Source organism: Macaca nemestrina, chromosome 10 (assembly GCF_043159975.1).
Source record: "Macaca nemestrina isolate mMacNem1 chromosome 10, mMacNem.hap1, whole genome shotgun sequence".
NCBI classification, from domain to species: Eukaryota; Metazoa; Chordata; class Mammalia; order Primates; family Cercopithecidae; genus Macaca; species Macaca nemestrina.
In genome coordinates this window covers 104,722,257-104,749,679 of record NC_092134.1, presented here as the reverse complement: position 1 = coordinate 104,749,679, position 27,423 = coordinate 104,722,257, and positions in this window count along the sequence as shown.

Below are 27,423 nucleotides of genomic sequence, written 5' to 3'. Positions count from 1 at the left end.
TAGCAAAGAGAAAGAAGCTTTCTGAGAAACTTCTTTGTGTTCTGTGAAATCATCTCACAGAGTTACAGCTTTCCCCTTCAGAAGCCTTTCGCTAAGACAGTTTTTGTGGAATTGGCAAAGTGATATTTGGAAGCCCATAGAGGGCTATGGTGAAAAAGGAAATATCCTCAGATGAAATCTGGAAAGAAGCTTTCTGAGAAACTGCTTAGTGTTCTGTGAATTCATCTCACAGAGTTACATCTGTGTTTCGTAGATCTCTTTGCTAGCCTTATTTCTGTGGAACCTGAGAACAGATATTTCGGATCCCTTTGGAGACTATAGGGCCAAAGGAAATATCCTCCGATAACAAAGAGAAAGAAGCTTTCTGAGAAACTTCTTTGTGTTTTGTGAAATCATCTCACAGAGTTACAGCTTTCCCCTCAAGAAGCCTTTCGCTAAGACAGGTCTTGTGGAATTGGCAAAGTGATATTTGGAAGCCATAGAGGGCTATGGTGAAAAAGGAAATATCCTCAGATGAAATATGGAAAGAAGCTTTCTGACAAACTGCTTAGTGTTCTGTGAATTCATCTCACAGAGTTACATCTGTGTTTCCTAGATCTCTTTGCTAGCCTTCTTTCTGTGGAATCTGAGAACAGATATTTCGGATCCCTTTGAAGACTATAGGGCCAAAGGAAATATCCTCCGATAACAAAGACAAAGAAGCTTTCTGAGAAACTTCTTTGTGTTCTGTGAAATCATCTCACAGAGTTACAGCTTTCCCCTCAAGAAGCCTTTCGCTAAGACAGTTCTTGTGGAATTGGCAAAGTGATATTTGGAAGCCCATAGAGGGCTATGGTGAAAAAGGAAATATCCTCAGATGAAATCTGGAAAGAAGTTTCTGAAAAACTGCTTAGTGTTCTGTGAATTCATCTCACAGAGTTACATCTGTGTTTCGTAGATCTCTTTTCTAGCCTTATTTCTGTGGAATCTGAGAACAGATATTTCGGATCCCTTTGAAGAGTATAGGGCCAAAGGAAATATCCTCCGATAACAAAGAGAAAGAAGCTTTCTGAGAAACTTCTTTGTGTTCTGTGAAATCATCTCACACAGTTATACAGCTTTCCCCTCAAGAAGCCTTTCTCTAAGAGTTCTTGTGGAATTGGCAAGTGATATTTGGAAGCCCATAGAGGACTATGGTGAAAAAGGAAATATCCTCAGATGAAATCGGGAAAGAAGCTTTCTGAGAAACTGCTTAGTGTTCTGTGAATTCATCTCACAGAGTTACATCTGTGTTTCGTATATCTCTTTGCTAGCCTTATTTCTGTGGAATCTGAGAACAGATATTTCGGATCCTTTTGAAGATTATAGGGCCAAAGGAAATATCCTCCGATAACAAAGAGAGAGAAGCTTTCTGAGAAACTTCTTTGTGTTCTGTGAAATCATCTCACAGAGTTACAGCTTTCCCCTCAAGAAGCCTTTCGCTAAGACAGTTCCTGTGGAATTGTCAAAGTGATATTTGGAAGCCCATAGCGGGCTATGGTGAAAAAGGAAATATCCTCAGATGAAATCTGGAAAGAAGCTTTCTGAGAAACTGTTTAGTCTTCTGTGAATTCATCTCACAGAGTTACATCTGTGTTTCGTAGACCTCTTTGCTAGCCTTATTTCTGTGGAATCTGAGAACAGATATTTCGGATCCCTTTGAAGACTATAGGGCCAAAGGAAATGTCCTCCGATAACAAAGAGAAAGAAGCTGTCTGAGAAACTTCTTTGTGTTCTGTGAAATCATCTCACAGAGTTACAGCTTTCCCCTTAAGAAGCCTTTCGCTAAGACAGTTCTTGTGGAATTGGCAAAGTGATATTTGGAAGCCCATGGAGGGCTATGGTGAAAAAGGAAATATCCTCAGATGAAATCTGGAAAGAAGCTTTCTGAGAAACTGCTCTGTGATGTGTGACGTCCACTCACAGAGTTACTTCACTATTTCGTGGATCTCTTTGCTAGCCTTATTTCTGTGGAATCTGAGAACAGATATTTCGGATCCCTTCGAAGACTATAGGCCCAAAGGAAATATCTTCCGATAACAAAGAGAAAGAAGCTTTCTGAGAAACTTCTTTGTGTTCTTTGAAATCATCTCACAGAGTTACAGCTTTCCCCTCAAAAGCCTTTCGCTAAGACAGTTCTTGTGGAATTGGCAAAGTGATATTTGGAAACCCATAGAGGGCTATGGTGAAAAAGGAAATATCCTCAGATGAAATCTGGAAAGAAGCTTTCTGAGAAACTGCTTAGTGTTCTGTGAATTCATCTCACAGAGTTACATCAGTATTTCGTGGATCTCTTTGCTAGCCTTATTTCTGTGGAATCTGAGAACTGATATTTCGGATCCCTTTGAAGACTATAAGGCCAAAGGAATATCCTCCGATAACAAAGAGAAAGAAGCTTTCTGAGAAACTTCTTTGTGTTATGTGAAATCATCTCACAGAGTTACAGCTTTCCCCTCAAGACGTCTTTCGCTAAGACAGTTCTTGTGGTCTTGGCAAAGTGATATTTGGAAGCCCATAGAGGGCTATGGTGAAAAAGGAAATATCCTCAGATGAAATCTGGAAAGAAGCTTTCAGAGAAACTGCTTAGTGTTCTGTGAATTCATCTCACAGAGTTACATCTGTGTTTCGTAGATCTCTTTGCTAGCCTTATTTCTGTGGAATCTGAGAACAGATATTTCGGATCCCTTTGAAGACTATAGGGCCAAAGGAAATATCCTCCGATAACAAAGAGAAAGAAGCTTTCTGAGAAACGTCTTTGTGTTCTGTGAAATCATCTCACAGAGTTACAGCTTTCCCCTCAAGAAGCCTTTCGCTAAGACAGTTCTTGTGGAATTGGCAAAGTGATATTTGGAAGCCCATAGAGGGCTATGGTGAAAAAGGAAATATCCTCAGATGAAATCTGGAAAAAAGCTTTCTGAGAAACTGCTCTGTGATGTGTGACGTCCACTCACAGAGTTACCTCAGTATTTCGTGGATCTCTTTCCTAGCCTTATTTCTGTGGAATCTGAGAACAGATATTTCGGATCCCTTTGAAGACTATAGGGCCAAAGGAAATATCCTCCGATAACAAAGAGAAAGAAGCTTTCTGAGAAACTTCTTTGTGTTCTGTGAAATCATTTCACAGAGTTACAGCTTTCCCCTCAAGAAGCCTTTCGCTAAGACACTTCTTGTGAAATTGGCAAAATGATATTTGGAAGCCCATAGAGGGCTATGGTGAAAAAGGAAATATCCTCAGATGAAATCTGGAAAGAAGCTTTCTGAGAAACTGCTTAGTGTTCTCTGAATTCATCTCACAGAGTTACATCTGTGTTTGGTAGATCTCTTTGCTAGTCTTATTTCTGTGGAATCTGAGAAGAGATATTTCGGATCCCTTTGGAGTATATAGGGCCAAAGGAAACATCCTCCGTTAACAAAGAGAAAGAAGCTTTCTGAGAAACTTCTTTGTTTTCTGTGAAATCATCTCACAGAGTTACAACTTTCCCCTCAAGAAGCCTTTCGCTAAGACAGTTCTTGTGGAATTCGCAAAGTGACATTTGGAAGCCATAGAGGGCTATGGTGAAAAAGGAAATATCCTCAGATGAAATCTGGAAAGAAGCTTTCTGAGAAACTGTTAGTGTTCTGTGAATTCATCTCACAGAGTTACATCTGTGTTTCGTAGATCTCTTTGCTACCCTTCTTTCTGTGGAATCTGAGAACAGATATTTCGGATCCTTTTGAAGATTATAGGGCCAAAGGAAATATCCTCCGATATCAAAGAGAAAGAAGCTTTCTGAGAAAGTTCTTTGTGTTCTGTGAAATCATCTCACAGAGTTACAGCTTTCCCCTCAAGAAGCCTTTCGCTAAGACAGTTCTTCTGGAATTGGCAAAGTGATATTTGGAAGCCCATAGAGGGCTATGGTGAAAAAGGAAATATCCTCAGATGAAATCTGGAAAGAAGCTTTCTGAGAAACTGCTTAGTGTTCTGTGAATTCATCTCACAGAGTTACATCTGTGTTTCGTAGATCTCTTTGCTAGCCTTATTTCTGTGGAACCTGAGAACAGATATTTCGGATCCCTTTGGAGACTATAGGGCCAAAGGAAATATCCTCCGATAACAAAGAGAAAGAAGCTTTCTGAGAAACTTCTTTGTGTTCTGTGAAATCATCTCACAGAGTTACAGCTTTCCCCTTCTGAAGCCTTTCGCTAAGACAGTTTTTGTGGAATTGGCAAAGTGATATTTGGAAGCCCATAGAGGGCTATGGTGAAAAAGGAAATATCCTCAGATGAAATCTGGAAAGAAGCTTTCTGAGAAACTGCTCTGTGATGTGTGACTTCCACTCTCAGAGTTACGTCTGTATTTCGTGGATCTCTTTGCTAGCCTTATTTCTGTGGAATCTGAGAAGAGATATTTCGGATCCCTTTGAAGACTATAGGGCCAAAGGAAATATCCTCCGATAACAAAGAGAAAGAAGCTTTCTGAGAAACTTCTTTGTGTTCTGTGAAATAATCTCACAGAGTTACAGCTTTCCCCTCAAAAAGTCTTTCGCTAAGACAGTTCTTGTGGAATTGGCAAAGTGATATTTGGAAGCCCGTAGAGGGCTATGGTGAAAAAGGAAATATCCTCAGATGAAATCTGGAAAGAAGCCTTCAGAGAAACTGCTTAGTGTTCTGTGAATTCATCTCACAGAGTTACATCTGTGTTTCGTAGATCTCTTTGCTAGTCTTATTTCTGTGGAATCTGAGAAGAGATATTTCGGATCCCTTTGGAGTATATAGGGCCAAAGGAGATATCCTCCGATAACAAAGAGAAAGAAGCTTTCTGAGAAACTTCTTTGTGTTCTGTGAAATCATCTCACAGAGTTACAGCTTTCCCCTGAAGAAGCCTTTCGCTAAGACAGTTCTTGTGGAATTGGCAAAGTGATATTTGGAAGCCCATAGAGGGCTATGGTGAAAAAGGAAATATCCTCAGATGAAATCTGGAAAGAAGCTTTCTGAAAAACTGCTTAGTGTTCTGTGAATTCATCTCACAGAGTTACATCTGTGTTTCATGGATCTCTTTGATAGCCTTCTTTCTGTGGAATCTGAGAACTGATATTTCGGATCCCTTTGAAGACTATAGGGCCAAAGGAAATATCCTCCGATAACAAAGAGAAAGAAGCTTTCTGAGAAACTTCTTTGTGTTCTGTGAAATCATCTCACAGAGTTACAGCTTTCCCCTCAAGAAGCCTTTCGCTAAGACAGTTCTTGTGGAATTGGCAAAGTGATATTTGGAAGCCCATAGAGGGCTATGGTGAAAAAGGAAATATCCTCAGATGAAATCTGGAAAGAAGTTTCTGAGAAACTGCTTAGTGTTCTGTATATTCATCTCACAGAGTTAGATCTGTATTTCGTAGATCTCTTTTCTAGCCTTATTTCTGTGGAATCTGAGAACAGATATTTCGGATCCCTTTGAAGACTATAGGGCCAAAGGAAATATCCTCCGATAACAAAGAGAAAGAAGCTTTCTGAGAAACTTCTTTGTGTTCTGTGAAATCAATTCACAGAGTTATACAGCTTTCCCCTCAAGAAGCCTTTCTCTAAGAGTTCTTGTGGAATTGGCAAGTGATATTTGGAAGCCCATAGAGGACTATGGTGAAAAAGGAAATATCCTCAGATGAAATCTGGAAAGAAGCTTTCTGAGAAACTGCTTAGTGTTCTGTGAATTCATCTCACAGAGTTACATCTGTATTTCGTAGATCTCTTTGCTAGCCTTATTTCTGTGGAATCTGAGAACAGATATTTCGGATTCTTTTGAAGACTATAGGGCCAAAGTAAATATCCTAAAATAACAAAGAGAAAGAAGCTTTCTGAGAAACTTCTTTGTGTTCTGTGAAATCATCTCACAGAGTTACAGCTTTCCCCTCAAGAAGCCTTTCGCTAAGACAGTTTTTGTGGAATTAGCAAAGTGATATTTGGAAGCCCATAGAGGGCTATGGTGAAAAAGGAAATATCCTCAGATGAAATCTGGAAAGAAGCTTTCTGAGAAACTGCTTAGTGTTCTCTGAATTCATCTCACAGAGTTACATCTGTGTTTCGTAGATCTCTTTGCTAGCCTTATTTCTGTGGAATCTGAGAACAGATATTTCGGATCCCTTTGGAGACTATAGGGCCAAAGGAAATATCCTCCGATAACAAAGAGAAAGAAGCTTTCTGAGAAACTTCTTTGTGTTCTGTGACATCATCTCACAGAGTTACAGCTTTCCCTTCAAGAAGCCTTTAGCTAAGACAGTTCTTGTGGAATTTGCAAAGTGATATTTGGAAGCCAATAGAGGACTATGGTGAAAAAGGAAATATCCTCAGATGAAATCTGGATAGAAGCTTTCTGAGAAACTGCTTAGTGTTCTGTGAATTCATCTCACAGAGTTACATCTGTGTTTCGTAGATCTCTTTGCTAGCCTTATTTCTGTGGAATCTGAGAACAGATGTTTCGGATCCCTTTGAAGACTATAGTGCCAAAGGAAATATCCTCCGATAACAAAGAGAAAGAAGCTTTCTGAGAAACTTCTTTGTGTTCTGTGAAATCATCTCACAGAGTTACAGCTTTCCCCTTCAGAAGCCTTTCGCTAAGACAGTTCTTGTGGAATTGGCAAAGTGATATTTGGAAGCCCATTGAGGGCTATGGTGGAAAAGGAAATATCCTCAGATGAAATCTGGGAAGAAGCTTTCAGAGAAACTGCTTAGTGTTCTCTGAATTCATCTCACAGAGTTACATCTGTGTTTCGTAGATCTCTTTGCTAGCCTTATTTCTGTGGAATCTGAGAACAGATATTTCGGATCCCTTTGAAGACTATAGGGCCAAAGGAAATATCCTCCGATAACAAAGAGAGAGAAGCTTTCTGAGAAACTTCTTTGTGTTCTGTGAAATCATCTCACAGAGTTACAGCTTTCCCCTCAAGAAGCCTTTCGCTAAGACAGTTCCTGTGGAATTGGCAAAGTGATATTTGGAAGCCCATAGAGGGCTATGGTGAAAAAGGAAATATCCTCAGATGAAATCTGGAAAGAAGCTTTCTGAGAAACTGCTTAGTGTTCTGTGAATTCATCTCACAGAGTGGCATCTGTGTTTCGTAGATCTCTTTGCTAGCCTTCTTTCTGTGGAATCTGAGAACAGATATTTCGGATCCCTTTGAAGACTATAGGGCCAAAGGAAATATCCTCCGATAACAAAGGGAAAGAAGCTTTCTGAGAAACTTCTTTGTGTTCTGTGAAATAATCTCACAGAATTACAGCTTTCCCCTCAAGAAACCTTTCGCTAAGACAGTTCTTGTGAAATTGGCAAAATGATATTTGGAAGCCCATAGAGGGCTATGGTGGAAAAGGAAATATCCTCAGATGAAATCTGGAAAGAAGTTTCTGAAAAACTGCTTAGTGTTCTGTGAATTCATCTCACAGCGTTACATCTGTGTTTCGTAGATCTCTTTTCTTGCCTTATTTCTGTGGCATCTGAGAACAGATATTTCGGATCCCTTTGAAGACTATAGGGCCAAAGGAAATATCCTCCGATAACAAAGAGAAAGAAGCTTTCTGAGAAACTTCTTTGTGTTCTGTGAAATCATCTCACAGAGTTATACAGCTTTCTCCTCAAGAAGCCTTTCTCTAAGAGTCCTTGTGGAATTGGCAAGTGATATTTGGAAGCCCATAGAGGACTATGGTGAAAAAGGAAATATCCTCAGATGAAATCTGGAAAGAAGCTTTCTGAGAAACTGCTTAGTGTTCTGTGAATTCATCTCACAGAGTTACATCTGTGTTTCGTAGATCTCTTTGCTAGCCTTATTTCTGTGGAATCTGAGAACAGATATTTCGGATCCTTTTGAAGATTATAGGGCCAAAGGAAATATCCTCCGATAGCAAAGAGAAAGAAGCTTTCTTAGAAACTTCTTTGTGTTCTGTGAAATCATCTCACAGAGTTACAGCTTTCACCTCAAGAAGCCTTTCGCTAAGACAGTTTTTGTGGAATTGGCAAAGTGATATTTGGAAGCCCATAGAGGGCTATGGTGAAAAAGGAAATATCCTCAGATGAAATCTGGAAAGAAGCTTTCTGAGAAACTGCTTAGTGTTCTGTGAATTCATCTCACAGAGTTACATCTGTGTTTCGTAGATCTCTTTGCTAGCCTTATTTCTGTGGAATCTGAGAACAGATATTTCTGATCCCTTTGGAGACTATAGGGCCAAAGGAAATATCCTCCGATAACAAAGAGAAAGAAGCTTTCTGAGAAAGTTCTTTGTGTTCCGTTAAATCATCTCACAGAGTTACAGCTTTCCCCTGAAGAAGCCTTTCGCTAAGACAGTTCTTGTGGAATTGGCAAAGTGATATTTGGAAGCCCATTGAGGGCTATGGTGAAAAAGGAAATATCCTCAGATGAAATCTGGAAAGAAGCTTTCAGAGAAACTGCTTAGTGTTCTCTGAATTCATCTCACAGAGTTACATCTGTGTTTCGTAGATCTCTTTGCTAGCCTTATTTCTGTGGAATCTGAGAACAGATATTTCGGATCCCTTTGAAGACTATAGGGCCAAAGGAAATATCCTCCGATAACAAAGAGAGAGAAGCTTTCTGAGAAACTTCTTTGTGTTCTGTGAAATCATCTCACGGAGTTACAGCTTTCCCCTCAAGAATCCTTTCGCTAAGACAGTTCCTGTGGAATTGGCAAAGTGATATTTGGAAGCCCATAGCGGGCTATGGTGAAAAAGGAAATATCCTCAGATGAAATCTGGAAAGAAGCTTTCTGAGAAACTGTTAGTGTTCTGTGAATTCATCTCACAGAGTTACATCTGTGTTTCGTAGATCTCTTTGCTACCCTTCTTTCTGTGGAATCTGAGAACAGATATTTCGGATCCTTTTGAAGATTATAGGGCCAAAGGAAATATCCTCCGATATCAAAGAGAAAGAAGCTTTCTGAGAAAGTTCTTTGTGTTCTGTGAAATCATCTCACAGAGTTACAGCTTTCCCCTCAAGAAGCCTTTCGCTAAGACAGTTCTTGTGGAATTGGCAAAGTGATATTTGGAAGCCCATAGAGGGCTATGGTGAAAAAGGAAATATCCTCAGATGAAATCTGGAAAGAAGCTTTCTGAGAAACTGCTTAGTGATCTGTGAATTCATCTCACAGAGTTATATCTGTGTTTCGTAGATCTCTTTGCTAGCCTTATTTCTGTGGAACCTGAGAACAGATATTTCGGATCCCTTTGGAGACTATAGGGCCAAAGGAAATATCCTCCGATAACAAAGAGAAAGAAGCTTTCTGAGAAACTTCTTTGTGTTCTGTGAAATCATCTCACAGAGTTACAGCTTTCCCCTTCTGAAGCCTTTCGCTAAGACAGTTCTTGTGGAATTGGCAAAGTGATATTTCGAAGCCCATAGAGGGCTATGGTGAAAAAGAAAATATCCTCAGATGAAATCTGGAAAGAAGCTTTCTGAGAAACTGCTTAGTGTTCTGTGAATTCATCTCACAGAGTTACATCAGTATTTCGTGGATCTCTTTGCTAGCCTTATTTCTGTGGAATCTGAGAACTGATATTTCGGATCCCTTTGAAGACTATAAGGCCAAAGGAATATCCTCCGATAACAAAGAGAAAGAAGCTTTCTGAGAAACTTCTTTGTGTTATGTGAAATCATCTCACAGAGTTACAGCTTTCCCCTCAAGACGTCTTTCGCTAAGACAGTTCTTGTGGACTTGGCAAAGTGATATTTGGAAGCCCATAGAGGGCTATGTTGAAAAAGGAAATATCCTCAGATGAAATCTGGAAAGAAGCTTTCAGAGAAACTGCTTAGTGTTCTGTGAATTCATCTCACAGAGTTACATCTGTGTTTCGTAGATCTCTTTGCTAGCCTTATTTCTGTGGAATCTGAGAACAGATATTTCGGATCCCTTTGAAGACTATAGGGCCAAAGGAAATATCCTCCGATAACAAAGAGAAAGAAGCTTTCTGAGAAACGTCTTTGTGTTCTGTGAAATCATCTCACCGAGTTAAAGCTTTCCCCTTAAGAAGCCTTTCGCTAAGACAGTTCTTGTGGAATTGGCAAAGTGATATTTGGAAGCCCATAGAGGGCTATGGTGAAAAAGGAAATATCCTCAGATGAAATCTGGAAAGAAGCTTTCTGAGAAACTGCTCTGTGATGTGTGACGTCCACTCACAGAGTTACTTCAGTATTTCGTGGATCTCTTTGCTAGCCTTATTTCTGTGGAATCTGAGAACAGATATTTCGGATCCCTTTGAAGACTATAGGGCCAAAGGAAATATCCTCCGATAACAAAATGAAAGAAGCTTTCTGAGAAACTTCTTTGTGTTCTGTGAAATCATTTCACAGAGTTACAGCTTTCCCCTCAAGAAGCCTTTCGCTAAGACACTTCTTGTGAAATTGGCAAAATGATATTTGGAAGCCCATAGAGGGCTATGGTGAAAAAGGAAATATCCTCAGATGAAATCTGGAAAGAAGCTGTCTGAGAAACTGCTTAGTGTTCTCTGAATTCATCTCACAGGGTTACATCTGTGTTTCGTAGATCTCTTTGCTAGTCTTATTTCTGTGGAATCTGAGAAGAGATATTGCGGATCCCTTTGGAGTATATAGGGCCAAAGGAAACATCCTCCGATAACAAAGAGAAAGAAGCTTTCTGAGAAACTTCTTTGTGTTCTGTGAAATCATCTCACAGAGTTACAGCTTTCCCCTCAAGAAGCCTTTCGCTAAGACAGTTCTTGTGGAATTGACAAAGTGGCATTTGGAAGCCATAGAGGGCTATGGTGAAAAAGGAAATATCCTCAGATGAAATATGGAAAGAAGCTTTCTGAGAAACTGCTTAGTGTTCTGTGAATTCATCTCACAGAGTTACATCTGTGTTTCCTAGATCTCTTTGCTAGCCTACTTTCTGTGGAATCCGAGAACAGATATTTCGGATCCCTTTGAAGACTATAGGGCCAAAGGAAATATCCTCCGATAACAAAGAGAAAGAAGCTTTCTGAGAAACTTCTTTGTGTTCTGTGAAATCATCTCACAGAGTTATACAGCTTTCCCCTCAAGAAGCCTTTCTCTAAGAGTTCTTGTGGAATTGGCAAGTGATATTTGGAAGCCCATAGAGGACTATGGTGAAAAAGGAAATATCCTCAGATGAAATCTGGAAAGAAGCTTTCTGAGAAACTGCTTAGTGTTCTGTGAATTCATCTCACAGAGTTACATCTGTGTTTCGTAGATCTCTTTGCTAGCCTTATTTCTGTGGAATCTGAGAACAGATATTTCGGATCCTTTTGAAGATTATAGGGCCAAAGGAAATATCCTCCGATAGCAAAGAGAAAGAAGCTTTCTGAGAAACTTCTTTGTGTTCTGTGAAATCATCTCACAGAGTTACAGCTTTCCCCTCAAGAAGCCTTTCGCTAAGACAGTTTTTGTGGAATTGGCAAAGTGATATTTGGAAGCCCATAGAGGGCTATGGTGAAAAAGGAAATATCCTCAGATGAAATCTGGAAAGAAGCTTTCTGAGAAACTGCTTAGTGTTCTGTGAATTCATCTCACAGAGTTACATCTGTGTTTCGTAGATCTCTTTGCTAGCCTTATTTCTGTGGAATCTGAGAACAGATATTTCGGATCCCTTTGGAGACTATAGGGCCAAAGGAAATATCCTCCGATAACAAAGAGAAAGAAGCTTTCTGAGAAACTTCTTTGTGTTCTGTGAAATCATCTCACAGAGTTACAGCTTTCCCCTCAAGAAGCCTTTCGCTAAGACAGTTCTTGTGGAATTGGCAAAGTGATATTTGGAAGCCATAGAGGGCTATGGTGAAAAAGGAAATATCCTCAGATGAAATCTGGAAAGAAGCTTTCTGAAAAACTGCTTAGTGTTCTGTGAATTCATCTCACAGAGTTACATCTGTGTTTCCTATATCTCTTTGCTAGCCTTCTTTCTGTGGAATCTGAGAACAGATATTTCGGATCCCTTTGAAGACTATAGGGCCAAAGGAAATATCCTCCGATAACAAAGAGAAAGAAGCTTTCTGAGAAACTTCTTTGTGTTCTGTGAAATCATCTCACAGAGTTACAGCTTTCCCCTCAAGAAGCCTTTCGCTAAGACAGTTCTTGTGGAATTGGCAAAGTGATATTTGGAAGCCCATAGAGGGCTATGGTGAAAAAGGAAATATCCTCAGATGAAATCTGGAAAGAAGCTTTCTGAGAAACTGCTTAGTGTTCTCTGAATTCATCTCACAGAGTTACATCTGTGTTTCGTAGATCTCTTTGCTAGCCTTATTTCTGTGGAATCTGAGAACAGATATTTCGGATCCCTTTGGAGACTATAGGGCCAAAGGAAATATCCTCCGATAACAAAGAGAAAGAAGCTTTCTGAGAAACTTCTTTGTGTTCTGTGACATCATCTCACAGAGTTACAGCTTTCCCTTCAAGAAGCCTTTAGCTAAGACAGTTCTTGTGGAATTTGCAAAGTGATATTTGGAAGCCAATAGAGGACTATGGTGAAAAAGGAAATATCCTCAGATGAAATCTGGATAGAAGCTTTCTGAGAAACTGCTTAGTGTTCTGTGAATTCATCTCACAGAGTTACATCTGTGTTTCGTAGATCTCTTTGCTAGCCTTATTTCTGTGGAATCTGAGAACAGATGTTTCGGATCCCTTTGAAGACTATAGTGCCAAAGGAAATATCCTCCGATAACAAAGAGAAAGAAGCTTTCTGAGAAACTTCTTTGTGTTCTGTGAAATCATCTCACAGAGTTACAGCTTGCCCCTTCAGAAGCCTTTCGCTAAGACAGTTCTTGTGGAATTGGCAAAGTGATATTTGGAAGCCCATTGAGGGCTATGGTGGAAAAGGAAATATCCTCAGATGAAATCTGGGAAGAAGCTTTCAGAGAAACTGCTTAGTGTTCTCTGAATTCATCTCACAGAGTTACATCTGTGTTTCGTAGATCTCTTTGCTAGCCTTATTTCTGTGGAATCTGAGAACAGATATTTCGGATCCCTTTGAAGACTATAGGGCCAAAGGAAATATCCTCCGATAACAAAGAGAGAGAAGCTTTCTGAGAAACTTCTTTGTGTTCTGTGAAATCATCTCACAGAGTTACAGCTTTCCCCTCAAGAAGCCTTTCGCTAAGACAGTTCCTGTGGAATTGGCAAAGTGATATTTGGAAGCCCATAGAGGGCTATGGTGAAAAAGGAAATATCCTCAGATGAAATCTGGAAAGAAGCTTTCTGAGAAACTGCTTAGTGTTCTGTGAATTCATCTCACAGAGTGGCATCTGTGTTTCGTAGATCTCTTTGCTAGCCTTCTTTCTGTGGAATCTGAGAACAGATATTTCGGATCCCTTTGAAGACTATAGGGCCAAAGGAAATATCCTCCGATAACAAAGGGAAAGAAGCTTTCTGAGAAACTTCTTTGTGTTCTGTGAAATAATCTCACAGAATTACAGCTTTCCCCTCAAGAAACCTTTCGCTAAGACAGTTCTTGTGAAATTGGCAAAATGATATTTGGAAGCCCATAGAGGGCTATGGTGGAAAAGGAAATATCCTCAGATGAAATCTGGAAAGAAGTTTCTGAAAAACTGCTTAGTGTTCTGTGAATTCATCTCACAGCGTTACATCTGTGTTTCGTAGATCTCTTTTCTTGCCTTATTTCTGTGGCATCTGAGAACAGATATTTCGGATCCCTTTGAAGACTATAGGGCCAAAGGAAATATCCTCCAATAACAAAGAGAAAGAAGCTTTCTGAGAAACTTCTTTGTGTTCTGTGAAATCATCTCACAGAGTTATACAGCTTTCTCCTCAAGAAGCCTTTCTCTAAGAGTTCTTGTGGAATTGGCAAGTGATATTTGGAAGCCCATAGAGGACTATGGTGAAAAAGGAAATATCCTCAGATGAAATCTGGAAAGAAGCTTTCTGAGAAACTGCTTAGTGTTCTGTGAATTCATCTCACAGAGTTACATCTGTGTTTCGTAGATCTCTTTGCTAGCCTTATTTCTGTGGAATCTGAGAACAGATATTTCGGATCCTTTTGAAGATTATAGGGCCAAAGGAAATATCCTCCGATAGCAAAGAGAAAGAAGCTTTCTTAGAAACTTCTTTGTGTTCTGTGAAATCATCTCACAGAGTTACAGCTTTCACCTCAAGAAGCCTTTCGCTAAGACAGTTTTTGTGGAATTGGCAAAGTGATATTTGGAAGCCCATAGAGGGCTATGGTGAAAAAGGAAATATCCTCAGATGAAATCTGGAAAGAAGCTTTCTGAGAAACTGCTTAGTGTTCTGTGAATTCATCTCACAGAGTTACATCTGTGTTTCGTAGATCTCTTTGCTAGCCTTATTTCTGTGGAATCTGAGAACAGATATTTCTGATCCCTTTGGAGACTATAGGGCCAAAGGAAATATCCTCCGATAACAAAGAGAAAGAAGCTTTCTGAGAAAGTTCTTTGTGTTCCGTTAAATCATCTCACAGAGTTACAGCTTTCCCCTGAAGAAGCCTTTCGCTAAGACAGTTCTTGTGGAATTGGCAAAGTGATATTTGGAAGCCCATTGAGGGCTATGGTGAAAAAGGAAATATCCTCAGATGAAATCTGGAAAGAAGCTTTCAGAGAAACTGCTTAGTGTTCTCTGAATTCATCTCACAGAGTTACATCTGTGTTTCGTAGATCTCTTTGCTAGCCTTATTTCTGTGGAATCTGAGAACAGATATTTCGGATCCCTTTGAAGACTATAGGGCCAAAGGAAATATCCTCCGATAACAAAGAGAGAGAAGCTTTCTGAGAAACTTCTTTGTGTTCTGTGAAATCATCTCACGGAGTTACAGCTTTCCCCTCAAGAATCCTTTCGCTAAGACAGTTCCTGTGGAATTGGCAAAGTGATATTTGGAAGCCCATAGCGGGCTATGGTGAAAAAGGAAATATCCTCAGATGAAATCTGGAAAGAAGCTTTCTGAGAAACTGTTAGTGTTCTGTGAATTCATCTCACAGAGTTACATCTGTGTTTCGTAGATCTCTTTGCTACCCTTCTTTCTGTGGAATCTGAGAACAGATATTTCGGATCCTTTTGAAGATTATAGGGCCAAAGGAAATATCCTCCGATATCAAAGAGAAAGAAGCTTTCTGAGAAAGTTCTTTGTGTTCTGTGAAATCATCTCACAGAGTTACAGCTTTCCCCTCAAGAAGCCTTTCGCTAAGACAGTTCTTGTGGAATTGGCAAAGTGATATTTGGAAGCCCATAGAGGGCTATGGTGAAAAAGGAAATATCCTCAGATGAAATCTGGAAAGAAGCTTTCTGAGAAACTGCTTAGTGATCTGTGAATTCATCTCACAGAGTTATATCTGTGTTTCGTAGATCTCTTTGCTAGCCTTATTTCTGTGGAACCTGAGAACAGATATTTCGGATCCCTTTGGAGACTATAGGGCCAAAGGAAATATCCTCCGATAACAAAGAGAAAGAAGCTTTCTGAGAAACTTCTTTGTGTTCTGTGAAATCATCTCACAGAGTTACAGCTTTCCCCTTCTGAAGCCTTTCGCTAAGACAGTTCTTGTGGAATTGGCAAAGTGATATTTGGAAGCCCATAGAGGGCTATGGTGAAAAAGAAAATATCCTCAGATGAAATCTGGAAAGAAGCTTTCTGAGAAACTGCTTAGTGTTCTGTGAATTCATCTCACAGAGTTACATCAGTATTTCGTGGATCTCTTTGCTAGCCTTATTTCTGTGGAATCTGAGAACTGATATTTCGGATCCCTTTGAAGACTATAAGGCCAAAGGAATATCCTCCGATAACAAAGAGAAAGAAGCTTTCTGAGAAACTTCTTTGTGTTATGTGAAATCATCTCACAGAGTTACAGCTTTCCCCTCAAGACGTCTTTCGCTAAGACAGTTCTTGTGGACTTGGCAAAGTGATATTTGGAAGCCCATAGAGGGCTATGGTGAAAAAGGAAATATCCTCAGATGAAATCTGGAAAGAAGCTTTCAGTGAAACTGCTTAGTGTTCTGTGAATTCATCTCACAGAGTTACATCTGTGTTTCGTAGATCTCTTTGCTAGCCTTATTTCTGTGGAATCTGAGAACAGATATTTCGGATCCCTTTGAAGACTATAGGGCCAAAGGAAATATCCTCCGATAACAAAGAGAAAGAAGCTTTCTGAGAAACGTCTTTGTGTTCTGTGAAATCATCTCACCGAGTTAAAGCTTTCCCCTTAAGAAGCCTTTCGCTAAGACAGTTCTTGTGGAATTGGCAAAGTGATATTTGGAAGCCCATAGAGGGCTATGGTGAAAAAGGAAATATCCTCAGATGAAATCTGGAAAGAAGCTTTCTGAGAAACTGCTCTGTGATGTGTGACGTCCACTCACAGAGTTACTTCAGTATTTCGTGGATCTCTTTGCTAGCCTTATTTCTGTGGAATCTGAGAACAGATATTTCGGATCCCTTTGAAGACTATAGGGCCAAAGGAAATATCCTCCGATAACAAAATGAAAGAAGCTTTCTGAGAAACTTCTTTGTGTTCTGTGAAATCATTTCACAGAGTTACAGCTTTCCCCTCAAGAAGCCTTTCGCTAAGACACTTCTTGTGAAATTGGCAAAATGATATTTGGAAGCCCATAGAGGGCTATGGTGAAAAAGGAAATATCCTCAGATGAAATCTGGAAAGAAGCTGTCTGAGAAACTGCTTAGTGTTCTCTGAATTCATCTCACAGGGTTACATCTGTGTTTCGTAGATCTCTTTGCTAGTCTTATTTCTGTGGAATCTGAGAAGAGATATTGCGGATCCCTTTGGAGTATATAGGGCCAAAGGAAACATCCTCCGATAACAAAGAGAAAGAAGCTTTCTGAGAAACTTCTTTGTGTTCTGTGAAATCATCTCACAGAGTTACAGCTTTCCCCTCAAGAAGCCTTTCGCTAAGACAGTTCTTGTGGAATTGACAAAGTGGCATTTGGAAGCCATAGAGGGCTATGGTGAAAAAGGAAATATCCTCAGATGAAATATGGAAAGAAGCTTTCTGAGAAACTGCTTAGTGTTCTGTGAATTCATCTCACAGAGTTACATCTGTGTTTCCTAGATCTCTTTGCTAGCCTACTTTCTGTGGAATCTGAGAACAGATATTTCGGATCCCTTTGAAGACTATAGGGCCAAAGGAAATATCCTCCGATAACAAAGAGAAAGAAGCTTTCTGAGAAACTTCTTTGTGTTCTGTGAAATCATCTCACAGAGTTATACAGCTTTCCCCTCAAGAAGCCTTTCTCTAAGAGTTCTTGTGGAATTGGCAAGTGATATTTGGAAGCCCATAGAGGACTATGGTGAAAAAGGAAATATCCTCAGATGAAATCTGGAAAGAAGCTTTCTGAGAAACTGCTTAGTGTTCTGTGAATTCATCTCACAGAGTTACATCTGTGTTTCGTAGATCTCTTTGCTAGCCTTATTTCTGTGGAATCTGAGAACAGATATTTCGGATCCTTTTGAAGATTATAGGGCCAAAGGAAATATCCTCCGATAGCAAAGAGAAAGAAGCTTTCTGAGAAACTTCTTTGTGTTCTGTGAAATCATCTCACAGAGTTACAGCTTTCCCCTCAAGAAGCCTTTCGCTAAGACAGTTTTTGTGGAATTGGCAAAGTGATATTTGGAAGCCCATAGAGGGCTATGGTGAAAAAGGAAATATCCTCAGATGAAATCTGGAAAGAAGCTTTCTGAGAAACTGCTTAGTGTTCTGTGAATTCACCTCACAGAGTTACATCTGTGTTTCGTAGATCTCTTTGCTAGCCTTATTTCTGTGGAATCTGAGAACAGATATTTCGGATCCCTTTGGAGACTATAGGGCCAAAGGAAATATCCTCCGATAACAAAGAGAAAGAAGCTTTCTGAGAAACTTCTTTGTGTTCTGTGAAATCATCTCACAGAGTTACAGCTTTCCCCTCTAGAAGCCTTTCGCTAAGACAGTTCTTGTGGAATTGGCAAAGTGATATTTGGAAGCCATAGAGGGCTATGGTGAAAAAGGAAATATCCTCAGATGAAATCTGGAAAGAAGCTTTCTGAAAAACTGCTTAGTGTTCTGTGAATTCATCTCACAGAGTTACATCTGTGTTTCCTATATCTCTTTGCTAGCCTTCTTTCTGTGGAATCTGAGAACAGATATTTCGGATCCCTTTGAAGACTATAGGGCCAAAGGAAATATCCTCCGATAACAAAGAGAAAGAAGCTTTCTGAGAAACTTCTTTGTGTTCTGTGAAATCATCTCACAGAGTTACAGCTTTCCCCTCAAGAAGCCTTTCGCTAAGACAGTTCTTGTGGAATTGGCAAAGTGATATTTGGAAGCCCATAGAGGGCTATGGTGAAAAAGGAAATATCCTCAGATGAAATCTGGAAAGAAGTTTCTGAAAAACTGCTTAGTGTTCTGTGAATTCATCTCACAGAGTTACATCTGTGTTTCGTAGATCTCTTTTCTAGCCTTATTTCTGTGGAATCTGAGAGCACATATTTCGGATCCCCTTGAAGACTATAGGGCCAAAGGAAATATCCTCCGATAACAAAGAGAAAGAAGCTTTCTGAGAAACTTCTTTGTGTTCTGTGAAATCATCTCACACAGTTATACAGCTTTCCCCTCAAGAAGCCTTTCTCTAAGAGTTCTTGTGGAATTGGCAAGTGATATTTGGAAGCCCATAGAGGACTATGGTGAAAAAGGAAATATCCTCAGATGAAATCTGGAAAGAAGCTTTCTGAGAAACTGCTTAGTGTTCTGTGAATTCATCTCACAGAGTTACATCTGTGTTTCGTAGATCTCTTTGCTAGCCTTATTTCTGTGGAATCTGAGAACAGATATTTCGGATCCTTTTGAAGATTATAGGGCCAAAGGAAATATCCTCCGATAGCAAAGAGAAAGAAGCTTTCTGAGAAACTTCTTTGTGTTCTGTGAAATCATCTCACAGAGTTACAGCTTTCACCTCAAGAAGACTTTCGCTAAGACAGTTTTTGTGGAATTGGCAAAGTGATATTTGGAAGCCCATAGAGGGCTATGGTGAAAAAGGAAATATCCTCAGATGAAATCTGGAAAGAAGCTTTCTGAGAAACTGCTTAGTGTTCTGTGAATTCATCTCACAGAGTTACATCTGTGTTTCGTAGATCTCTTTGCTAGCCTTATTTCTGTGGAATCTGAGAAGAGATATTTCGGATCCCTTTGGAGACTATAGGGCCAAAGGAAATATCCTCCGATAACAAAGAGAAAGAAGCTTTCTGAGAAACTTCTTTGTGTTCTGTGAAATCATCTCACAGAGTTACAGCTTTCTCCTGAAGAAGCCTTTCGCTAAGACAGTTCTTGTGGAATTGGCAAAGTGATATTTGGAAGCCCATTGAGGGCTATGGTGAAAAAGGAAATATCCTCAGATGAAATCTGGAAAGAAGCTTTCTGAGAAACTGCTCTGTGATGTGTGACGGCCACTCACAGAGTTACTTCACTATTTCGTGGATCTCTTTGCTAGCCTTATTTCTGTGGAATCTGAGAACAGATATTTCGGATCCCTTCGAAGACTATAGGCCCAAAGGAAATATCCTCCGATAACAAAGAGAAAGAAGCTTTCTGAGAAACTTCTTTGTGTTCTGTGAAATCATCTCACAGAGTTACAGCTTTCCCCTCAAAAGCCTTTCGCTAAGACAGTTCTTGTGGAATTGGCAAAGTGATATTTGGAAACCCATAGAGGGCTATGGTGAAAAAGGAAATATCCTCAGATGAAATCTGGAAAGAAGCTTTCTGAGAAACTGCTCTGTGATGTGTGACTTCCACTCTCAGAGTTACATCTGTATTTCGTGGATCTCTTTGCTAGCATTATTTCTGTGGAATCTGAGAACTGATATTTCGGATCCCTTTTAAGACTATAGGGCCAAAGGAAATATCCTCCGATAACAAAGAGAAAGAAGCTTTCTGAGAAACGTCTTTGTGTTCTGTGAAATCATCTCACAGAGTTACAGCTTTCCCCTTAAGAAGCCTTTCGCTAAGACAGTTCTTGTGGAATTGGCAAAGTGATATTTGGAAGCCCATAGAGGGCTATGGTGAAAAAGGAAATATCCTCAGATCAAATCTGGAAAGAAGCTTTCTGAGAAACTGCTCTGTGATGTGTGACGTCCACTCACAGAGTTACTTCAGTATTTCGTGGATCTCTTTGCTAGCCTTATTTCTGTGGAATCTGAGAAAAGATATTTCGGATCCCTTTGAAGACTATAGGGCCAAAGGAAATATCCTCCGATAACAAAGACAAAGAAGCTTTCTGAGAAACTTCTTTGTGTTCTGTGAAATCATTTCACAGAGTTACAGCTTTCCCCTCAAGAAGCCTTTCGCTAAGACACTTCTTGTGAAATTGGCAAAATGATATTTGGAAGCCCATAGAGGGCTATGGTGAAAAAGGAAATATCCTCAGATGAAATCTGGAAAGAAGGTTTCTGAGAAACTGCTTAGTGTTCTCTGAATTCATCTCACAGAGTTACATCTGTGTTTGGTAGATCTCTTTGCTAGTCTTATTTCTGTGGAATCTGAGAAGAGATATTTCGGATCCCTTTGGAGTATATAGGGCCCAAGGAAACATCCTCCGATAACAAAGAGAAAGAAGCTTTCTGAGAAACTTCTTTGTGTTCTGTGAAATCATCTCACAGAGTTACAGCTTTCCCCTCAAGAAGCCTTTCGCTAAGACAGTTCTTGTGGAATTGGCAAAGTGACATTTGGAAGCCATAGAGGGCTATGGTGAAAAAGGAAATATCCTCAGATGAAATATGGAAAGAAGCGTTCTGAGAAACTGCTTAGTGTTCTGTGAATTCATCTCACAGAGTTACATCTGTGTTTCGTAGATCTCTTTGCTAGCCTTCTTTCTGTGGAATCTGAGAACAGATATTTCGGATCCCTTTGAAGACTATAGGGCCAAAGGAAATATCCTCCGATAACAAAGGAAAAGAAGCTTTCTGAGAAACTTCTTTGTGTTCTGTGAAATCATCTCACAGAGTTATACAGCTTTCCCCTCAAGAAGCCTTTCTCTAAGAGTTCTTGTGGAATTGGCAAGTGATATTTGGAAGCCCATAGAGGACTATGGTGAAAAAGGAAATATCCTCAGATGAAATCTGGAAAGAAGCTTTCTGAGAAACTGCTTAGTGTTCTGTGAATTCATCTCACAGAGTTACATCTGTGTTTCGTAGATCTCTTTGCTAGCCTTATTTCTGTGGAATCTGAGAACAGATATTTCGGATCCTTTTGAAGATTATAGGGCCAAAGGAACTATCCTCCGATATCAAAGAGAAAGAAGCTTTCTGAGAAACTTCTTTGTGTTCTGTGAAATCATCTCACAGAGTTACAGCTTTCACCTCAAGAAGCCTTTCGCTAAGACAGTTCTTGTGGAATTGGCAAAGTGATATTTGGAAGCCCATAGAGGACTATGGTGAAAAAGGAAATATCCTCAGATGAAATCTGGAAAGAAGCTTTCTGAGAAACTGCTCTGTGATGTGTGACGTCCACTCACAGAGTTACTTCAGTATTTCGTGGATCTCTTTGCTAGCCTTATTTCTGTGGAATCTGAGAACAGATATTTCGGATCCCTTTGAAGACTATAGGGCCAAAGGAAATATCCTCCGATAACAAAATGAAAGAAGCTTTCTGAGAAACTTCTTTGTGTTCTGTGAAATCATTTCACAGAGTTACAGCTTTCCCCTCAAGAAGCCTTTCGCTAAGACACTTCTTGTGAAATTGGCAAAATGATATTTGGAAGCCCATAGAGGGCTATGGTGAAAAAGGAAATATCCTCAGATGAAATCTGGAAAGAAGCTGTCTGAGAAACTGCTTAGTGTTCTCTGAATTCATCTCACAGGGTTACATCTGTGTTTCGTAGATCTCTTTGCTAGTCTTATTTCTGTGGAATCTAAGAAGAGATATTGCGGATCCCTTTGGAGTATATAGGGCCAAAGGAAACATCCTCCGATAACAAAGAGAAAGAAGCTTTCTGAGAAACTTCTTTGTGTTCTGTGAAATCATCTCACAGAGTTACAGCTTTCCCCTCAAGAAGCCTCTCGCTAAGACAGTTCTTGTGGAATTGGCAAAGTGGCATTTGGAAGCCATAGAGGGCTATGGTGAAAAAGGAAATATCCTCAGATGAAATATGGAAAGAAGCTTTCTGAGAAACTGCTTAGTGTTCTGTGAATTCATCTCACAGAGTTACATCTGTGTTTCCTAGATCTCTTTGCTAGCCTACTTTCTGTGGAATCTGAGAACAGATATTTCGGATCCCTTTGAAGTCTATAGGGCCAAAGGAAATATCCTCCGATAACAAAGAGAAAGAAGCTTTCTGAGAAACTTCTTTGTGTTCTGTGAAATCATCTCACAGAGTTATACAGCTTTCCCCTCAAGAAACCTTTCTCTAAGAGTTCTTGTGGAATTGGCAAGTGATATTTGGAAGCCCATAGAGGACTATGGTGAAAAAGGAAATATCCTCAGATGAAATCTGGAAAGAAGCTTTCTGAGAAACTGCTTAGTGTTCTGTGAATTCATCTCACAGAGTTACATCTGTGTTTCGTAGATCTCTTTGCTAGCCTTATTTCTGTGGAATCTGAGAACAGATATTTCGGATCCTTTTGAAGATTATAGGGCCAAAGGAAATATCCTCCGATAGCAAAGAGAAAGAAGCTTTCTGAGAAACTTCTTTGTGTTCTGTGAAATCATCTCACAGAGTTACAGCTTTCCCCTCAAGAAGCCTTTCGCTAAGACAGTTTTTGTGGAATTGGCAAAGTGATATTTGGAAGCCCATAGAGGGCTATGGTGAAAAAGGAAATATCCTCAGATGAAATCTGGAAAGAAGCTTTCTGAGAAACTGCTTAGTGTTCTGTGAATTCATCTCACAGAGTTACATCTGTGTTTCGTAGATCTCTTTGCTAGCCTTATTTCAGTGGAACCTGAGAACAGATATTTCGGATTCCTTTGGAGACTATAGGGCCAAAGGAAATATCCTCCGATAACAAAGAGAAAGAAGCTTTCTGAGAAACTTCTTTGTGTTCTGTGAAATCATCTCACACAGTTATACAGCTTTCCCCTCAAGAAGCCTTTCTCTAAGAGTTCTTGTGGAATTGGCAAGTGATATTTGGAAGCCCATAGAGGACTATGGTGAAAAAGGAAATATCCTCAGATGAAATCTGGAAAGAAGCTTTCTGAGAAACTGCTTAGTGTTCTGTGAATTCATCTCACAGAGTTACATCTGTGTTTCGTAGATCTCTTTGCTAGCCTTATTTCTGTGGAATCTGAGAACAGATATTTCGGATCCTTTTGAAGATTATAGGGCCAAAGGAAATATCCTCCGATAGCAAAGAGAAAGAAGCTTTCTGAGAAACTTCTTTGTGTTCTGTGAAATCATCTCACAGAGTTACAGCTTTCACCTCAAGAAGACTTTCGCTAAGACAGTTTTTGTGGAATTGGCAAAGTGATATTTGGAAGCCCATAGCGGGCTATGGTGAAAAAGGAAATATCCTCAGATGAAATCTGGAAAGAAGCTTTCAGAGAAACTCTTTAGTGTTCTGTGAATTCATCTCACAGAGTTACATCTGTGTTTCGTAGACCTCTTTGCTAGCCTTATTTCTGTGGAATCTGAGAACAGATATTTCGGATCCCTTTGAAGACTATAGGGCCAAAGGAAATATCCTCCGATAAAAGGGAAAGAAGCTCTCTGAGAAACTTCTTTGTGTTCTGTGAAATCATCTCACAGAGTTACAGCTTTCTCCTCAAGAAGCCTTTCGCTAAGACAGTTCTTGTGGAATTGGCAAAGTGATATTTGGAAGCCCATAGAGGGCTATGGTGAAAAAGGAAATATCCTCAGATGAAATCTGGGAAGAAGCTTTCTGAGAAACTGCTTAGTGTTCTGTGAATTCATCTCACAGAGTTACATCAGTATTTCGTGGATCTCTTTGCTAGCCTTATTTCTGTGGAATCTGAGAACTGATATTTCGGATCCCTTTGAAGACTATAAGGCCAAAGGAATATCCTCCGATAACAAAGAGAAAGTAGCTTTCTGAGAAACTTCTTTGTGTTATGTGAAATCATCTCACAGAGTTACAGCTTTCCCCTCAAGACGTCTTTCGCTAAGACAGTTCTTGTGGACTTGGCAAAGTGATATTTGGAAGCCCATAGAGTGCTATGGTGAAAAAGGAAATATCCTCAGATGAAATCTGGAAAGAAGCTTTCAGAGAGACTGCTTAGTGTTCTGTGAATTCATCTCACAGAGTTACATCTGTGTTTCGTAGATCTCTTTGCTAGCCTTATTTCTGTGGAATCTGAGAACAGATATTTCGGATCCCTTTGAAGACTATAGGGCCAAAGGAAATATCCTCCGATAACAAAGAGAAAGAAGCTTTCTGAGAAACGTCTTTGTGTTCTGTGAAATCATCTCACCGAGTTACAGCTTTCCCCTTAAGAAGCCTTTCGCTAAGACAGTTCTTGTGGAATTGGCAAAGTGATATTTGGAAGCCCATAGAGGGCTATGGTGAAAAAGGAAATATCCTCAGATGAAATCTGGAAAGAAGCTTTCTGAGAAACTGCTCTGTGATGTGTGACGTCCACTCACAGAGTTACTTCAGTATTTCGTAGATCTCTTTGCTAGCCTTATTTCTGTGGAATCTGAGAACAGATATTTCGGATCCCTTTGAAGACTATAGGGCCAAAGGAAATATCCTCCGATAACAAAATGAAAAAAGCTTTCTGAGAAACTTCTTTGTGTTCTGTGAAATCATTTCACAGAGTTACAGCTTTCCCCTCAAGAAGGCTTTCGCTAAGACACTTCTTGTGAAATTGGCAAAATGATATTTGGAAGCCCATAGAGGGCTATGGTGAAAAAGGAAATATCCTCAGATGAAATCTGGAAAGAAGCTGTCTGAGAAACTGCTTAGTGTTCTCTGAATTCATCTCACAGGGTTACATCTGTGTTTCGTAGATCTCTTTGCTAGTCTTATTTCTGTGGAATCTGAGAAGAGACATTGCGGATCCCTTTGGAGTATATAGGGCCAAAGGAAACATCCTCCGATAACAAAGAGAAAGAAGCTTTCTGAGAAACTTCTTTGTGTTCTGTGAAATCATCTCACAGAGTTACAGCTTTCCCCTCAAGAAGCCTTTCGCTAAGACAGTTCTTGTGGAATTGGCAAAGTGACATTTGGAAGCCATATAGGGCTATGGTGAAAAAGGAAATATCCTCAGATGAAATATGGAAAGAAGCTTTCTGAGAAACTGCTTAGTGTTCTGTGAATTCATCTCACAGAGTTACATCTGTGTTTCCTAGATCTCTTTGCTAGCCTACTTTCTGTGGAATCTGAGAACAGATATTTCGGATCCCTTTGAAGACTATAGGGCCAAAGGAAATATCCTCCGATAACAAAGAGAAAGAAGCTTTCTGAGAAACTTCTTTGTGTTCTGTGAAATCATCTCACTGAGTTATACAGCTTTCCCCTCAAGAAGCCTTTCTCTAAGAGTTCTTGTGAAATTGGCAAGTGATATTTGGAAGCCCATAGAGGACTACGGTGAAAAAGGAAATATCCTCAGATGAAATCTGGAAAGAAGCTTTCTGAGAAACTGCTTAGTGTTCTGTGAATTCATCTCACAGAGTTACATCTGTGTTTCGTAGATCTCTTTGCTAGCCTTATTTCTGTGGAATCTGAGAACAGATATTTCGGATCCTTTTGAAGATTATAGGGCCAAAGGAAATATCCTCCGATAGCAAAGAGAAAGAAGCTTTCTGAGAAACTTCTTTGTGTTCTGTGAAATCATCTCACAGAGTTACAGCTTTCCCCTCAAGAAGCCTTTCGCTAAGACAGTTTTTGTGGAATTGGCAAAGTGATATTTGGAAGCCCATAGAGGGCTATGGTGAAAAAGGAAATATCCTCAGATGAAATCTGGAAAGAAGCTTTCTGAGAAACTGCTTAGTGTTCTGTGAATTCATCTCACAGAGTTACATCTGTGTTTCGTAGATCTCTTTGCTAGCCTTATTTCTGTGGAACCTGAGAACAGATATTTCGGATCCCTTTGGAGACTATAGGGCCAAAGGAAATATCCTCCGATAACAAAGAGAAAGAAGCTTTCTGAGAAAGTTCTTTGTGTTCTGTGAAATCATCTCACAGAGTTACAGCTTTCCCCTCAAGAAGCCTTTCGTTAAGACAGTTCTTGTGGAATTGGCAAAGTGATATTTGGAAGCCATAGAGGGCTATGGTGAAAAAGGAAATATCTTCAGATGAAATCTGGAAAGAAGCTTTCTGAAAAACTGCTTAGTGTTCTCTGAATTCATCTCACAGAGTTACATCTGTGTTTCCTATATCTCTTTGCTAGCCTTCTTTCTGTGGAATCTGAGAACAGATATTTCGGATCCCTTTGAAGACTATAGGGCCAAAGGAAATATCCTCCGATAACAAAGAGAGAGAAGCTTTCTGAGAAACTTCTTTGTGTTCTGTGAAATCATCTCACAGAGTTACAGCTTTCCCCTCAAGAAGCCTTTCGCTAAGACAGTTCCTTTGGAATTGGCAAAGTGATATTTGGAAGCCCATAGCGGGCTATGGTGAAAAAGGAAATATCCTCAGATGAAATCTGGAAAGAAGCTTTCTGAGAAACTGTTTAGTGTTCTGTGAATTCATCTCACAGAGTTACATCTGTGTTTCGTAGACCTCTTTGCTAGCCTTATTTCTGTGGAATCTGAGAACAGATATTTCGGATCCCTTTGAAGACTATAGGGCCAAAGGAAATGTCCTCCGATAACAAAGAGAAAGAAGCTTTCTGAGAAACTTCTTTGTGTTTTGTGAAATCATCTCACAGAGTTACAGCGTTCCCCTCAAGAAGCCTTTCGCTAAGACAGTTCTTGTGGAATTGGCAAAGTGATATTTGGTAGCCCATGGAGGGCTATGGTGAAAAAGGAAATATCCTCAGATGAAATCTGGAAAGAAGCTTTCTGAGAAACTGCTCTGTGATGTGTGACGGCCACTCACAGAGTTACTTCACTATTTCGTGGATCTCTTTGCTAGCCTTATTTCTGTGGAATCTGAGAACAGATATTTCGGATCCCTTCGAAGACTATAGGCCCAAAGGAAATATCCTCCGATAACAAAGAGAAAGAAGCTTTCTGAGAAACTTCTTTGTGTTCTGTGAAATCATCTCACAGAGTTACAGCTTTCCCCTCAAAAGCCTTTCGCTAAGACAGTTCTTGTGGAATTGGCAAAGTGATATTTGGAAACCCATAGAGGGCTATGGTGAAAAAGGAAATATCCTCAGATGAAATCTGGAAAGAAGCTTTCTGAGAAACTGCTCTGTGATGTGTGACTTCCACTCTCAGAGTTACATCTGTATTTCGTGGATCTCTTTGCTAGCCTTATTTCTGTGGAATCTGAGAACTGATATTTCGGATCCCTTTGAAGACTATAGGGCCAAAGGAAATATCCTCCGATAACAAAGAGAAAGAAGCTTT